At 46.1% G+C, this 15,670-nt stretch overlaps 1 pseudogene; it reads right to left on the bottom strand.

Annotated features, from left to right (window-relative positions):
• Positions 1-802: 802 nt before the first annotated feature.
• On the bottom strand, positions 803-13,496 carry LOC147737133 (uncharacterized; annotated as a pseudogene).
• Positions 13,497-15,670: the final 2,174 nt, after the last annotated feature.

The following is a 15,670-nucleotide window of genomic DNA, read 5'->3' as shown; positions in this document are numbered from 1 at the left end:
AGCCTTTACTTAAATGTTATGTCTGTTTTCTTTACCCCCACAGGTACAACTCGAGAGGAAACACCTCTTGCACATATAAGCACCATAGTGTGTGTGTTACACACAGGGCACTGACAAACTCATACAAACCCCTGTAATACCCTACACATATATGGTCCTGAAGAAAGCCAGTAGAAGAAAATGCCTGGCTGAAACTAGTTGATCGCACAGGACGTCGGAGGCCTGAAGCCCACCGTGCACGTCCAAAAGCCTTTGTTTTTATTGACTGCCTGGGGCCCACCATTAAAACAGTCTTTGGGACCCCTAGGACAGTATTTTAAACCTCACTCAGAGCACACTCACAGCACCCTCACAAAAAAAAAAACCCGCTCCGCAGTAACCTGGCGTCGAATCGGGTGGCGATGATGAAGCATGCCACCAACTAGGTTGGTGGGTGAAGGCCTTCATAAAACCTAACGGTTTTCCACATACAAACACTTTAAATCAGAGCTAGTTCTAATGGATTACTACAGTCAGATTTCCAATTATTAAAACAGAAACCTCATGTATTCAAGATAAAATAACAATTATTTAAAAAATAAAACATTTTTGCAAAGACTTTTATTAAGTACTTAAAAGTTTGCGATACATAGTTTTCAAGGAAGTGGTACCTCCCCCTTAGGGAAGGCAGTCCACTTTAACTTTTTAATCAATGTATTTAAACATTTTACAAGTCGTCAGTTTGAGGTTCAAGAATGTCTGCAGATAGGGTTTGCAGTTTTTAATGGGGCCACTTTAAAGAGTCTAGTGGGGTAGGGGGGTGTTACAGTTCTTCCCCTTCCTCACTTTTCTGCTTGTCCGTGGCTGCATAGTCTCTAAGCAGGCTGAGCACCATCCTGCGGCACCCTTCTCGGTTCACCACCTCTCCATTGGTCACCAGGCGGGTCCTGGCGAACAGGAGAATGTCTTTAATACAGCAAAGGAGCCTCCAGCACCCCTGGATAGCTTCCTCTGTGTGTGTCCCTGGAAACAGCCCGTACATCATGGACTGTTCAGTAATGTTCTCATAGGGGATGAGGGCTAGCAGTTCTTGTGTGGTAAATAAATTTACCGGATACTCTTTTTTACCGTATAATTAATTAACAAGAATAGCTCAATCAAATAAGAGGCAGAGTCCGTGGTATCTGAGTCATACGGGCTTTAGTTAACAAGCTCGAGCAAGTGGAAAATCAGGATCCATCACCTCTAAGGTTCAGGATGGGAGTTCAACGATTTATTAACAGTACACAATATATATAGTAAAACTGTACAATAGTGACGGATACAATAGGCGTAACAAGTGAAAAGAAAAGATAAGAATACATGTGCGTAGCAAGAAGGCGTACATGGAGGTGTGTTCTGTAAACGTCACAAGAAAGTGTCACAAGTGGGTGGATTCATGGAGGGGGTGACATGAGCAGCTGGAACCTTTGACCTACTGGTGCGCGCAAACTGATCATGACGTGTGACTAGGGAGAGCTGGGGGCTCTGACTCTTAGCACGTATAGAGGAGACTGAAGTCTGGGATGTCAGATCGACCTGTTCCTATAACATATCTGATATCTGGTGTTTAGAGAACATGTTGCTAGAAACTAAAGGCTATCAGGGTAAAGGCTACTTGTCACTAAAGAATAGGAGATGCATATATTTCTTTATGTATTAAATGGAACTACGGGTTTTCTATGGAAGCTGGTTCAGTAAATCACTTGCATGGAGACAGAAAGACTGGACTATATTTTATGCAGGCAGGATATGTTTATCCTGTTCGTTAGTTAGGAATGTGAATCCGGGGAGCTGAACAGATAACTTGAAGGCAAAATACCATCTTGGCAGGCAGGCCGGGCTGAGCCGGGCACCGCGGTGCTTGGCAGTAAGTAAGGCAGAGGTCAGGGATGCGGGCGGGGCTGCATCTCTCGGAGTGTCTCAGAAGGCTTGAGGCCTGGACCTGCGTCTGGGCCCTGTGGAGCCTTAGAAACGAATGCAATTCGACAATTTAACATGCACCATGTAAAGACGTTGGCATGGCATATTTAGGAACTGAATTATCGATCCATTCATGGTGGATCCGATAGAGGACATGTTAACGTTGGACGCATAAGTGTTTGCGTCTTTAGATTCGATTGGGGAGGGAAGTTACATGTACATGGAACGTGAGGGTAAACGTTGGGGACATACTTGACCATAAAATTTTAATTACCTCATTCCCTCCTTGTCCCCCACGTCTCCTTCATGTAACATCAATATTCATAAGACCATCTATCTGTTCATAAAGCATCATCCGCTCGTCTTTTATCATACGGGATCTGGAATGTGAACTTGGACTAGAACGTGGAATACATATTGTGGCGCACAATCCGCAAATCGATGGCCCACATTGTAAGCATAGACAACAACTGAATACTATGAGCAGTGAGATACCTAAGAATGACAGTACTTTCCAACCCCATGCAGAGATTACACTCCAGAACCAACCGGACCAAGTCCAGGTGCCTGGATTCTGGTGTAGCTGGTGAGCTATTTCATGAAGCCTTGTTATTGCTTTATAGACTGGTGGTGCGTTATTAGGAATGAAAACGCAACAACTGGATCCGATGACTCTACAAGCCCCGCCCCTATCGGCCAGGATGACGTCAAGGACGAGACGATTCTGAAGGACAACAAGTCTCATAGCAGACTGTTCCTCTGTTAAGTTACCTAGGGCAGAAGTAGTTTCATTTACTACAGCTTCAAGGGTTCTTGTCAATTTACGTATTAACTTACTATTGGAAACTGGACCTAGAAAGAAAAAGAATCCTTTATTGAAATCTGTATACTGTTCTAACGTAGTTTCAGTATGATCGACAATTGGGAAATCTCTCTTTTGTCTAACATGAGTAAGACGTGAATTTCTATGGTAATCAGATGGGGCTAGGAAAATAGGTGGCAGTAAGAATGCAATATAACATGTTCCATCCCAATCTAGTGGCAAACGTATATAAGCTGTCTGACCACAAATAAAATACGAATGGCGTGAAGCTTTGAATGTAGACTTGCCTTTGTCACTGAATTCGACCACAGTAGTACACTCACTGTGTCCTAGATGTACTGAACCATTCTTTCTAACACATAATTTACCTTTTACGGGTAAGACAGTTATTGATGGCAAGTCTGGACTGGTCTCGGATTGGACATTCAGAATCATGAGGTTAAGTGTAAAATTACCTAAACCATATACTTCATTTTCTAGATCGGTCCCTGTCCTTTGTGGAAGACCTTCCTCGTCTGGGAAACATGCCTTGTTCATGACTGTGTTCAGGTTTCCCCATATCCAGTTGCCTTGGGAAACTCTGGAATCAGTGTCTAAAGAAGATATTAAACTAAACCATGCACCACAGGAACCATTATGTGTAAACGGATAAGGAAAGAGGGGCAGAGCTCCCTTGTAATTCTGGTAGGGAGGGAGTCGGCCACATATCCAGCAATTAGTGGCATTGCTGGTCTGGTGAGAATGGTGTAACATACGGATGAATGTATTGGTGCGCAGCGCAAGCCTATAAGATAACTCGTGAGGGGGCAGATCACTAAACGTGTGCTCTGCAGTGTCATTAGAAAAAGAGTGTTCATGTGAACCAATAGGAACATAAATATGTAACAACCAACCAATGCAGATTATTGTAAGACTCAGAAATAACATAAAAAGTAGTGTAACAACACAATAGCTGCGGAGATTTTTGCAATATTTTCGTTTCTTGATCTCCTGTCTATCTCTCTCTCTATTGGGGTCTATCTTATACATGTCAAGAATCTGTCTAACCGCTTCACCCAGGGGGGGACTTAAACAATTAAACTGTCTGACTTACTAGACCTCAATTTTAATTTATACTCCTGGGACGGAGTTTTCTCTAACAGGGGGAGTTTAGTATCGGTCTCTGGAATGTGGGAGTCCTGGGAAACAGCCTTTGGAGGCAGTCCATAAAATGTCTTAATGTGGCTCGAATGCAGCCACCCTTTTCTTCCTTTGAGCTTCACCGCTGTCCTTGTAGTTAACAAAACCAACTTCGGCTCCTTCCAACGGGGCTCCAGAGGACTCGTCCGGTCAAAATTCCTGACGTAGACATAATCACCAGGGACGATCTTGTGTGGCTTCACCTCGGTGTTGTCTGGGAAGGCTGCAGCAACCTGTGAACGACATGATTGTAGTGCAGACATCAAGGAAGCAAGGTAATCTGTCAGCATAGTACTGTCAACATCAGTGATCTTACGTGGCATAGGCGTCCCCCACATATCCGGTGGCCTACCAAAGACCACTTCATACGGGGATAGCCCTGTCCTAGAATGGGCTACCATTCTCATATAGAAGAGAGCAACTGGAAGGGCTACTATCCAGTCTACACCCTTTTCTGCACAGACCTTGGCAAGACGTGTTTTCAGAGTCTGATTGTGTCGCTCGACTAAACCAGCTGCTTCGGGATGCCGAACACAGTGGAACTTCCATTGATAACCTAACAGAAGGGAAACGTGCTTCATAAGTTCGGACGAGAATGGCTGACCATTATCTGAATACACGATACGAGGCAAACCAAATCGTGGGAAGAACTCGCGAACCAACTGTTTGGCAGTGGTCGGAGCAGTGTAATCTGGGACTGGATATGCTTCTGTCCATCTGGATAGGGCACACACGACTACTAGGACGTACTTGAAACCTCGGCATCGGTCCATTTGGATATAATCCATTTGGAGAACTTCAAAAGGATGGTCAGGAGGATAAAATCCACCTTGTTCCACGGAAATACCTTTTCCTGGATTGAACTGACAACAGATCATGCAGGTACGCACTTTCTGTTTTGCTGCTGCTCGTAAATGCTTGTTGAACCAAAGGTTCTGTAAACTGTCTAACATGGCTTTCTCTCCTAAATGTGCTGGACTATGTGCTGTATCAATGATAACTTGAACCATAGAGTCGGGGAGAAACCAAGTGGCTTTTCCCTTCATCACCCATCCTTGATCTGTTCGGACCCCTCCTTGTTCAGTCCATTTCTTGATTTCGTCTGGAGTAGCATGTGTCTGTATATCGAGTACATCTTGTATGGGGTCCCTAACTGTCATGCAGTGTGTCGGTAATGAGTCTGTCTTTGTCATGTCAGCTGGAATGTCTGGAGTCTGAGCTGTAAGCTTGGCTGTTCAGTCTGCCAGGTCGTTACCCTGGGAAATAATGTCAGTGACTTTAGTATGTGCTATGCACTTCATGATGGCTATGGATGTAGGCAAATGTATTGCTTCTAACAGAGCTTGTATAAGGGGACCATGCTGAATCTTGGCCCCATGAGAGGTCATGAAACCTCTTTCTTGCCAGAGTACACCGAAATTGTGTACGACTCCAAATGCATAACGTGAGTCTGTGTATATGTTTACTTTAAGGTTCTTGGCTCGTATACAGGCTTGGGTCAGAGCAATGAGCTCTGCTGCTTGAGCTGACAAGGTATCAATGCAATGTGTTTCTATGACTTCAGTTTCAGTAGTCACTGCATATACGGCTACTAGCTCTCCTGTAATTGTTCTCATACATGAACCATCCACATAAAGTGTCAGGTCTGGATCAGGCAATGCAATATCTGTCAAGTCTTGTCTGGGTTTCGTGATAGTATTAATGACTTCCACACAGTCGTGTGGTGTAGGGTCTGTTGTAGTCGAAGGCAACAGTGTAGCAGGATTTAACGTATTGCAGCGTCTGATTTCTATGTGTGGCTGAAACAATGTCAATTCATAACCTGTCAGTCGTGCTATAGTCAAGTGCTGAGTCTGTGTTCTGTTTAAGAGAACTTCCACGGAGTGTGGAACCTGTACCTTCAAAGGATGTCCTAACACTATGGAGTCACTTTGTCTGATTGCTAGAGCTGTCGCTGCAACTGACTTTAACCCCTTCGAGGCTATTGACGAGCTGGGCTCGTCATCGCGCTTACCTGTCCTGCGCGGATGACAAGGCCAGCTCGTCACGTAACGCGGTAATTTCGAATTTGCCGCGCACAGCGGGAAAAGCCGCCGCAGCGATGCGGTTAAGCACGCAGGCAAAGCCTGGGCTACTGGATCTAATGTACTCGAAAAATATGCACACGGTTTGTGTTTGTCTGCTTGAACCTGTGTGAGAACTGATAATGCTGTACCATCGCGTTCTGTGACAAAAAGTGTAAAAGGTTTACTGTAACATGGTGTCGCTAGAACAGGTGCTTGACATAAGGCTTTCTTTAATTCGTCAAAAGCTTGTATATGTTCCTGAGTCCAAGGGAGGACAGTCGATGTCGCTGCCTCCTGTGTTGTCAATTGTATCAGTGGCTTGGCTAGATATGCGTACTGAGGAATCGATTGTCTGCAGTAATATGTGAGTCCAATAAAAGCTCGTACTTCCTTTTGTGTCTTGGGCTGTGGCAATTGTGCAATTAACTGAATACGGTCAGGTGTAAGCTGTCTACCCCACTTGGACAGCAAGTGTCCTAAGTAAACCACTTGCTGGACACAGAACTGTAGCTTTGAAGGGGACACCTTGTGTCCCTTGTCTGCCAGAAAATACAGTACAGTCAGTGATGCTTCTTCACAATCTCGTTCTGTTCGGGCTGTGATCAAAAGATCATCGACATATTGGAGTAGGGCTGTGTCAGTAGGCATGTGTATACTGTCTAGTTGTCTTTTCAGTGCTTGACTATAGATGCTGGGGCTTTCTGTAAATCCTTGAGGAGCACGTGCAAATTTGAAGCTGCGACCATTTAAACAGAATCCGAAAAGGAATTGGCTTTCCGGATGAATGGGGACACTAAAGAAGGCGTTTTTGAGATCTATTACAGTAAAGAACGTTGCTTCTGAATCAATAGCTGTCAATAATGACGAAATGTCTGGGACCACAGGGTATTGTGGTATGATACATTTATTCAATTCGCGAAGATCAATCACCAACCGATAGACTGGAGGTGCATTCGGATCAGTACGTTTAAGAATTGGAATGATAGGGGAATTACAAACATTTGAGTCGGTTTCTACAACCACTCCTTGAGCAATGAGTTCGTCAACAATTTTCAGTAAAGCCACTACAGCATCAGGTGGTAACTTGTATTGTCGGATTCGGGGTAATACAACTCCTGGCTTGAGTGTAACACGGTATGGTGTAATGTGCATACAACCTACATCAGTTGGACCTTGTGCCCATAAATGTGCAGGAACATTCTGTAACCTGGGATCAAAATCTCTCAACACATAATGACCCTTGAAATCCCGAAGGAATAACCTTACTCCTTCCGGGGAACAACAAATTACAGCTCCTAGAGCTTTCAGTGTTTTAATACCAAGTAAATTTTCTGGACATGATTTCGTAAGTAACAAGTCTGTAGTACGGGACAATGGACCAACTGCTAGGGGAACTGGTTTTGATACTTCATTAACAATAGATTTTCCTGAAAAGCCAAGGGAAGCATTCTGTGAGCCTGAGAGGGGTGCCCCTGGAACTTCGTCATGACTAATTGTAGTTCTGCTTGCCCCTGTATCAATCAAAAACTTTCTGTCCTTGCCTAATACCTGACTATGCACATACGGACCCTCTTGATCTACAGGAATCTCGATGAGAGGCAAGCCTACTTCCCTCTCTAGGCTGTTTCATGTATACTGTTGATAATCTGGGTACTCTGACTGAGCATACTGGTACATCTGTGACGTAACTTGCTGTGTTGCAGTAATGGGTTGTTGTTGCGGAACTGCTACGGTCTGTGGTAAATTCTGCGTATGCTGCACATTTTGCGGAACATGATGCTGGACCTGATCTTGTCTAGGCGGATGCGGCCTTTCTTTCGTTTTACCTGTAGCTATGTTGTGTTTCAAAACTGCACACTCGTTTACATAGTGACCTGGCTGTTTACAGTAATTACATGTCCCTTTAACAGGAGCTGTCGGATTGTTGGACTGTATCGTACCCCTTTTCTGACCATTAGCTGGAACTGACTGAGCCACTAAAACTTTCATTTTGGTATCCTTCATACGTCTTTGTTCATGATCATGTTCCTCCCTGATTCTGTTCTGGTGGTACTGTAACATTTGTAACATTTGGGAAGGAGTATTTGCTTGCCATGTGCTCTCGACTTTTAGTACACGGTTCTTAACTTGGGATAAGGAATTCTCGACTAATTTGGTCACGAATAGATGTGGATACGACTCGCTACTTGCTTTCAGGCCACTATTAATAATAAAACATTTCTCGAATCTAGAATAAAAATCACTAGTGTCTTCGTCTTGTTTCTGTTTGCAGGCTGAGATTGCATCCCAGTCTTCCTTTTTCGTTGTCAATAATCTAGGCAAAACCTGTACTAATAATCCTGGTAATGCTTTAGTTTTCTCCCCAAGACCTAAACCTGGGGTTCGTCCGGTTTCTTCGTTTTCTAATTCAGTCCAATTAATCTTTTTATCTCCCACCTCCCATTCTTTTTCTTTGAGTTTTTCGTGAATACCGGCAGGCAATAATACTTTCAATATTTTCATTATATCGGGATATGTGTAATCTCCCATCAGTAACATGTCTTTTAATTCACGGTGAAACCCAGCAGGGTCTTTATCATGACTCGGCACTATTTTCTTCATTTCCAATAATTCTATTTTAGTAATGGGTGTGTATACAAATACGCGTTGAAGAGCACCCCCTGGAGCTGACTGAACGGGGTGGACTTCTCGCAATGGGTTCTGTCTGTCTAGGTGAAAAGGATAACTTACTGGGGGTGGAACAGGAACATAATGTGAAGTCAGAAATGTTCTGTATCTATGACGTTGTTCAAGAATAACATTAATCAAATCAGTACCTAGGCCTCTCCATCTGTTCAGGAGTAACTCATCTAATACATTGTGTAAGGGACCTGGATCAGAATGCTGATTTTCATATAGCATAATGATATGCTGAATCATGTACATACCAACTAAACGTTGTTCAGTCGGGGTAAAACTCAAAAATGTTTGCGCTACTGAATCATCCTTATATACGCTGTCATTATCGGCCCACTGTACTGCGGACCGTGCTAGTTCTTGTTCACGCATTGTGCTAAGTTCATGGTAACCTATTCTTTCTTTCAGGATTTTATCTGTGGCTTGGAATAAGTGTTCGAGGGAACACTGATCTGACATAGCAGAATGAAAACGTCTTTTACTTTCTAGGCGGATCGGTTTCTCAAAAGACCTATCAAACGAATACTGTTTAGGAAGTTTCGCTCTACCTACATATGCTATCGTATCTTGAGTCACTGCTATATTCTCTGGTTCTTCCTCCTCTGAGGTGTCTTTGTCGTCTGACTCGAGTGTCCTATTTGCTTTGCGTTGAGCATGTATAGCTACTATTTCTTTACGGATTTTTCTGGACATGGCATCTATACAAGTCTGTTTATCATGTTTACAGTCGGCAATATTCTGGCTCCATCTTGTCAAACCTTGCATCCTTTCTTGCGGAAAACCTGGCTGATCTTGTTCCCTTATCAAACAATTAATCAAAAATCGCATTATTAACCCTTGAGTCTCGACTTTCTGATATGCCATGGCCTCACGAACACTTTCTGGACCCTCCCCCGTTCGAACAAAGTGATATATCTTGTCTAGATGTTCTGGCATTTCTGGTAATGTCATTAAATAATCTGTAACACGTCTTAGACGTAACAATGCTAATACCATGTCTCCTTGCTTGCCAGGTACGGGATCATATCTACAATCTCCAAGTGCTTGTTTAAGCTTTTCAGATGTGCTTGCTTTTGGCGTACGTTGCATTGCTAATTCTCTGATTGACAATCGATGTAACTGTGGCGGGGTGTGAGGGAGGCCACCTACGGCACCTCCCGGAACGGAAGCGTGAGCATAACCTGACTGTGCGGCAGGGATCTGTAATGGGGTGGAGCCCTGAGTTGCGTCTGTCGTAAAAGGATTACGAGGACCAGTAGTAAGGGGAAAACTAGTGGAAGTGACAGCGGGCACGGAAGTTAGATTACGTGGCGGGGTCGTGACTTGAGCAACCGGAGCAGGCTGCTGTACGTTATCAACGGGTAGTAGGGGTACGTTAGTATAAGCTGGAGCTATGCCATCCAAATAGGAGGAAAGAAAAATATCAGCTGCAGTCTTGTTATGACGCACTTTAGTCGGGACCAATGGCGGCGGTAAATTACTTGGCATTTCCGGAACGGCTTTAGGCAGACCCTCGGCCATAAGAGGATACATGCCATTCATAAGGGCACTACGCTGTCGGTCTCTTTGTTCGAACCTAACTCGTTCACCTTCTTCTATTAATTCTTTTTCTCGGACCTTTTCGGCATCTTCCCTATGTTTATCTGCTTTTCGGAGTTCTTTCTCTGTTCTTCTATGTGATTCTTTACGCCATAATTCAATGGCATCTTTCTGTGACTGTCTAGATTTCTTTTTCCAGAGTGCTTCTTCTACCCTCATGATGCAATCAGCATCTCATGTCCCTGTAACGGGCCATTTATATTTCTCTTCTAGATTCTTAGTGTAATCTATCCACAAGTCCATATACAGTATGGCATCTAAGCCATGCTTCTGGTACATAAAGTGCCCTGGAGAGTCCCTAGGCGGGACAGGCACTGCTTCTTCCAGTATCCCTTTCCTAGTTCCTATCTGACATAATTTCGAGAATAAAGGCATCGTAATACTTACTTGAACACAATAAACACAATAATGAAATGCCATCAGTCATTCATACCACGACATAAAACATATTACAGATGCTATCTAGTATCTAGAACATATAACATAATACTTGAAATCTCGAGAGACAATACTTGAACATGAATTACTTGATGCACTGCTAAACAGTACAGACCGGTCCCATAAAGAGACACGTCATACCGCGCTCACCTAAGTGAACACGTACGGACCAGGGCTGTGTACCCAGACCTGTCTTGACCGGACACAAACCAATGCACCCGTCTTGATGCGTCCCTAGCAACGGTACTCACCGGGAGCAATACTTGAACTTGAACTTGAAGGCCTCGGAAACTCGACACTGGACTGGACTGCTACGCACTACGCATGCGCCTCGATGCTTCGGAACAGGTGGGCCTCTGGACACCTCGGACACTGCTCTCTCGGCTGGGCTCTGGTCGGGATCCTCCGCACTCCTCACCGCCTCGTCTGGATGCTGACACAGTCTCCGTCTCCTCCGTGGGCCTGAGGGAGATACAGGAATACCTGCAGATGCGCGAGACGTCCGTCACGACTGTAGAAGGGGTCAAAGCCTGCGACACATCGCCGGCGCGTGGGGTGGGGGAGGGGCCCCTGTTCGGGCGCCAAATTATGTGGTAAATAAATTTAACGGATACTCTTTTTTACCGTATAATTAATTAACAAGAATAGCTCAATCAAATAAGAGGCAGAGTCCGTGGTATCTGAGTCATACGGGCTTTAGTTAACAAGCTCGAGCAAGTGGAAAATCAGGATCCATCACCTCTAAGGTTCAGGATGGGAATTCAACGATTTATTAACAGTACACAATATATATAGTAAAACTGTACAATAGTGACGGATACAATAGGCGTAACAAGTGAAAAGAAAAGATAAGAATACATGTGCGTAGCAAGAAGGCGTACATGGAGGTGTGTTCTGTAAACGTCACAAGAAAGTGTCACAAGTGGGTGGATTCATGGAGGGGGTGACATGAGCAGCTGGAACCTTTGACCTACTGGTGCGCGCAAACTGATCATGACGTGTGACTAGGGAGAGCTGGGGGCTCTGACTCTTAGCACGTATAGAGGAGACTGAAGTCTGGGATGTCAGATCGACCTGTTCCTATAACATATCTGATATCTGGTGTTTAGAGAACATGTTGCTAGAAACTAAAGGCTATCAGGGTAAAGGCTACTTGTCACTAAAGAATAGGAGATGCATATATTTCTTTATGTATTAAATGGAACTACGGGTTTTCTATGGAAGCTGGTTCAGTAAATCACTTGCATGGAGACAGAAAGACTGGACTATATTTTATGCAGGCAGGATATGTTTATCCTGTTCGTTAGTTAGGAATGTGAATCCGGGGAGCTGAACAGATAACTTGAAGGCAAAATACCATCTTGGCAGGCAGGCCGGGCTGAGCCGGGCACCGCGGTGCTTGGCAGTAAGTAAGGCAGAGGTCAGGGATGCGGGCGGGGCTGCATCTCTCGGAGTGTCTCAGAAGGCTTGAGGCCTGGACCTGCGTCTGGGCCCTGTGGAGCCTTAGAAACGAATGCAATTCGACAATTTAACATGCACCATGTAAAGACGTTGGCATGGCATATTTAGGAACTGAATTATCGATCCATTCATGGTGGATCCGATAGAGGACATGTTAACGTTGGACGCATAAGTGTTTGCGTCTTTAGATTCGATTGGGGAGGGAAGTTACATGTACATGGAACGTGAGGGTAAACGTTGGGGACATACTTGACCATAAAATTTTAATTACCTCACTTGGCGTAAGACAGCCCGTAGTCTCTGGGCAAAGGGGCAGGCCCAGAAGAGATGGTGTGCAGATTCCTCTGCGGGGCACCCCCTTGGACAGTTCCTGTGCGGGCACAGGCCTCTGCTGTGCATGAAGGACCTTACTGGCAGGCCCCCCTTCACAGACATCCATGCTATGTCCTTGTGTCTGTTGGTCAGACTTGGGGAGGATACATTCCCCCACACGTGCGCTGCCGTTGCTGGGGCAGGTCGCTTACTGGTTCGGTGGTGTCCCTGGTCCTGATCAGTTTGCGGATTGTCCTGGGCTTCCAAAGGCAAGGAGTGACACAGTTCAGCCCAAATTCACCCACAAACTTTTCCACCTCCCTGTAGTACCATGGAAGGTCCCAGTTGAAAGTTACTGCATTTTCCCACTTATCCCATCCCAGCCGTCTCCACACCGGGAGGAGGAAAAAGCGGAAGACTTTGTAGGCAGAGTGGTCCTTGTTCATATTTAACAGAGTTATTCGGATGCAGTCACACACAAAGAAAGCCCTGAGGATTGTTGGGATGTCGGGGACTGCCTTCCCCCCTTTGCGGTGCTCCTTGTGCATGACCGACCGTTTCACCCTGTCCATCTTTGAGTGCCAGACGAAGTGGAACAACATGCTGTTTATGGCCCGTGCTACGTTGGCCAGGAGTGGCCAGGCCTGTGTCACATATTGCAGCACGGGCAGGGCGTCGTTCCTGAGCACCAGAGCCTTCCCCTCAATGCTCAGGTTTCTCAGGCTCCAGAGACCCAGTTTCTGCTTCACCTTGGCCAGGTGTTCTTTCCAGCTCTTCGCTGCTGCCCCATGTCCTCCAAACCAGACGCCGAGGATCTTCATCAGTCCTGCCTCGATGGGGAAGGGGAGAGGCTCGTTGCAGAGGTCCCATCGCCCGAAGAGTTTGGCCTGCGACTTGTCCACGTTGATTCACGCCCCTGATGCCTTTCCGAAGTCTGTGCACGCCTCCAGCAGGGATTTGGCTGATTCTCCATCCGCGCAGAAGAGGGTGACATCGTCCATGTTCAGCGAACACTTGGCCTCCTTCTTCGCATCGACGGGTGTCTGTATCCCTCTGATGTTTGGGTTCTTCCTGATGTACTCGGCAAGAAGTTCTATAACCAAAACAAACAGAGGTGGCGAGAGCGGGCAGCCTTGTCTTACCCCGGACCTGATAGGAAAGGGGTCTGTTTTACAACCATTTACAATGACTGAACTGAAGATGTCTTTATACATTACTTTAACGTAACCGCAGAAGCGCTCCCCCAGCCCAAACCCGCGCAGAACCCTCTCCATGAACTCATGGGAGACGCGGTTGAATGCCTTCTCCTGATCTAGACAGACCAGTGCAGCCCGGATCTTGCGGTCCGTGATGTACTGGATCGTGTCCCTTATCAGTGCCAGGCTATTTGCGCCCCTGCGCCCCGGGACCCCACAGGTCTGGTCTGGGTGTACTAACTCTCCCATGGCGCCCTTCAGTCTGTTCACTAGTGTCTTTGCAAGGATCTTGTAGTGTACATTCAGGAGAGAGATGGGATGCCAGTTCTTTAGGTCACATCTCTCCCCCTTATGTTTATACAAGAGAGCAATCATTCCTTCCCTCAGAGTGCGGGGCATGATTCCCTCCCTCTCCATCTCCTCGTACACCTGCAGGAGATCCGGTCCCACTAGGTCCCACAGTGAGGCATAGAACTCGACTGGGAGACCATCACTACCTGGTGTCTTTCCTGACTTGAAGGATTTCACTGCAAGGTGCAGCTCGTCCAAAGTCAGGGGGGCATTTAGGGCTTCTCTCACTGTTGGGGAAACAGTTCTTGGGATACCAGACAGAAACTTTTCTGCCTGGTCTCCCTCTGACCTCTTCTCTGAGTAGAGGTCCCCATAGAAATCTGTCACTACCTTCTTAATGTCCTCCCTTGTGTCACAGAGGGTCCCCTCCTTATTGCGCAGTTGAACCAGAGGGGTGTGCAAAGAGTGGATTTTCTTAAAGAAGAAGGAGTTGCATTTCTCCCCCTTCTCCAAGTTCTCCACCTTGGAACGGAAAATGATCCTCCTGGATTCGTCGTGAAAGTGCTCGCTCAGCTCTTTCTTGACTTCTTCCAGGGGGCTCATGACGTCCCATCCCCGGAGTTGGAGGTCGTGCAGTTCTTGCAGCTCTTGCTGTAGTCTACTGAACTCCCTCTTTCTCCCCCTTTCAACCTGCCTGCCCACATTCTTGAAAAAATCCTGGAGCCTGCCCTTGACCCACTCCCACCATTTCCCTGTGGACTCGAATGTGTCTTTCATGGCCTGCCACTGGGTGTATGTCTCCCTCAACACCTCCATCACACCCTCTTTCTCCAGCAGAGAGCTATTCAGTTTCCAAGTGCCTGGACCTGTCAGGAACTTGCCCGTCAGTTCCCCTTGGAAGTGGATAGCTCTGTGGTCAGAGAAATGAACTGTCACCATTGAATGTTGCTTGAGCTTCACTGATTGAGAGGTGAAGATGAAGTCTATCCCGGAGCACAAGGAACCATCAGGGCGACTCCAGGTGAAGTTCCTGGCGTCCGCCCCCATGGTCCCAATGACGTCTGTCAGGGAGGCCTCCCCCACCATCTCTACCAGTAGTCTCGCAGCGTCATCCATCCGTCCTTCCCCAGCCCTGGCCCCACATCTACCACCTGCTTCTAGAATACAGTTAAAATCCCCACCCATCAAAATTGTTCTAGAGGTGACCAACTGTGGCCTGAGGCGCTGAAACAGCTCCCGTCGCTCGCCTACGTCAGAAGGGGCGTACACGTTGATGAGTCTAACTGGCTCTCCTGCCCATGAACCGTCGACGACAAGAGCCCTGCCGCCCTCCAGCTCGGTGACTGAGTCCATCGTGAAACGCCTTCCTCTGACTAAGGTAGCCACTCCTACAGACCTACTGCTGTTCCCCCCAGACCAAAAGGAAGGCCCTATGGTCCACTGCTGCTCTAGGTGGGAGTATGACGTTGCAAAGGGGATGGAGCATTCCTGAATCATGTACACATCACACTCCTGGCTGGCAAGAAAACTCAAAGTACTAGCACATCTGCGCCTGTCTCTAATACTTCTGACATTTATGGAAAATAATGAAATAGCCATCATTAATTAGTTTTTAAGAGTAAACTTAATACTTAAAGACTAATTATCAAGTCAAGGCAATTGGTTGCAAAAACATTCGACAAGGCTAC

This window comes from Lissotriton vulgaris, chromosome 1_1 (assembly GCF_964263255.1).
Source record: "Lissotriton vulgaris chromosome 1_1, aLisVul1.2, whole genome shotgun sequence".
NCBI lineage: Eukaryota > Metazoa > Chordata > Amphibia > Caudata > Salamandridae > Lissotriton > Lissotriton vulgaris.
This window is presented reverse-complemented; position numbering and strand designations above follow the sequence as displayed.